General features: G+C 46.4%; 1 pseudogene; it reads right to left on the reverse strand.

Moving 5' to 3' along the window:
* Positions 1–944: 944 nt before the first annotated feature.
* Positions 945–1,599, reverse strand: LOC117722740 (coiled-coil domain-containing protein 117 pseudogene; annotated as a pseudogene).
* Positions 1,600–2,119: the final 520 nt, after the last annotated feature.

Below are 2,119 nucleotides of genomic sequence, written 5' to 3' on the forward strand. Positions count from 1 at the left end.
CCTCAAGCTGCCAAGGGCCTGTACTCTACTATTCCTTGGGAATTTTCCAACACAGGAAATTGATGTTGGATGCTGGAGTAACATATCCCCACCCCTTCTCCTTCCCCTCTCCCTCCCCCCGCCTCTTAAAAGGCACATATTTCCAGACCATACATGGACCTCTTATATATACTAAAGCCTCGAAGATAAAAAGACATTTAAAAAACAGTAGACCAGACGAGCCTTGACACGATACAACCAGAGACCGGGATTCTGATAGTTGATAATTTGCTCCTTTTGCTAATTTTCTTTTCTTTCTTTTTTTTCTTTTCAGCTAATTCACTGTTTTCAGAACCAACATTAAAACACTCAACTTGCTAATACACGCACAACCTTCCCCCTTTTAAGCAACCAATGGTGTTTAGCTGACACAGCATGTCCTTAGGACTCATGAAAGACACTTCTCTCACAGGCAATTTACCTCACACTCTTTAAATCAATCACCGAAGTTAACTGAGGTGTAAACATTACTGACCAACTGAGTTTGTCAGTCATGAAAGGAGACCAAGGGCTACTGCTTGAGTGATCCGGCTACACCAACCTGACACCAACACAAGTTGCTTGTTCAATTCATGCTATCTTCCCTCCGGAGCCCCAAGTGTGCAGTGACCACGACAAGTATCTCAACACATGACTCAGCAATCGGGGCAGTGGCAACTAGGAGCATTCCTGTACATAATCATCTCAAGAATGAATGGCTTCAACAATGTGACAGATGACTTAAGTCACCGTAAGACATCCAACATCTATAGCTGTCTTTAAAGAGACACAACATTTCTTGGATAAGCCTACTAAGAAACTGCATTTCCCTTGAGATAAGCTTCCTTGGCAAGAAGTTGAATTCAATAAATGGCTACCCACAATGACAGTCCCACCGAAGTCACAGGCGGAGGAGATATTACACCCGTTTCATAAAACCTTCAGGCCCCTATAGTGTGCAGGCAGGCTCATACTGAACACAGGGGCCTTCTACAACTTGTCAAGTTGGAACAGAAACTGGTGTCTAGTGGTCCATCTCCTCCTCTGTGCTGGCAGCTGCCTCCAGACTATCTGTGCACTGAGGTTCCAGTAACAATTCCGTTCTCTGTGGGAAGGCAGTGCCCGTAGCCGCGTGCTTTGTTCGGCTCTTCCATGTAGTTCTTGGGGTTAGATGATGGTTTTGGCTTCTTAGGAGTTCAGGGAGAGGTTTCCAGAGCACAAGCTTCATGGAAAGACAGCTCATAGACTCAATCATCTTCTTTGTGAAGACTTTATCAAATTCCCTCTTCAAACCCGTTTTCATGGTGTCAGAAAGGACAAGATTTGGGAGGTGGCTAACATTTCTGTCACTTTCAATCTCTTCATCTTCGTCAATTATCCTGTCCTCAATCTCTTGAAGCCCCCTTCGGGCAACTTCAAACTGTGGTTCTCCAGTTGTCTGAGCCATTTCGTCACAAACAGCGTCTAGCATGCTGGGCACAGAAAGGCCACTAGGACATGGGTTTACCCCATGACCCTGCTGTGTGCCAAGAACCCATTCATCAGCAACTGCACCAAGTTCAGCTTCAATCAGTCGCTGCTTTCTTACTGGACGTCTGTAATTACAGGACTCAGGAAGTGGAGATGGAATTCACAGAGCAAGCCAAATGCAGGTTCTGGGTTTGGGTGAGATACTCTGCTCATCCTCCGCCAATTGCTTGTGTTTCTTTCTACAGTGAATGGAAACACGTCCGCGCGCTGTCCTCCCGACCGGGCTGCTCGGTGCGCTGCGGACACCGGGCCGCTGAGCCAGGTCATGGCTGGAAGGCCCAGCCCGCGAAGGCCGGCGGCGGCTACAGGAACTCCGCCTAATTTTCTTTTTTTAAATGAGTTTTGTAGCCCGGATGATGGTGGTGCACACTTTAAATCCCAATATTCAGAAGGCAGAGGCAGACAGATCTCAGTTTGAGGACAGCCTGGTCTACAGAGTGAGTTCCAGGACAGCCGGGGCTACAAAGAAAACCCCTGTCTCAAAAACAAACAAAAACCCAACCAACCAACCAACAAACCATCCAACCGAAGAGGAACCTTGAAAATTTCTAGGTTATTTTTTAATATAAAA

This window comes from Arvicanthis niloticus, chromosome 17, assembly GCF_011762505.2.
Source record: "Arvicanthis niloticus isolate mArvNil1 chromosome 17, mArvNil1.pat.X, whole genome shotgun sequence".
Taxonomy (NCBI): Eukaryota; Metazoa; Chordata; class Mammalia; order Rodentia; family Muridae; genus Arvicanthis; species Arvicanthis niloticus.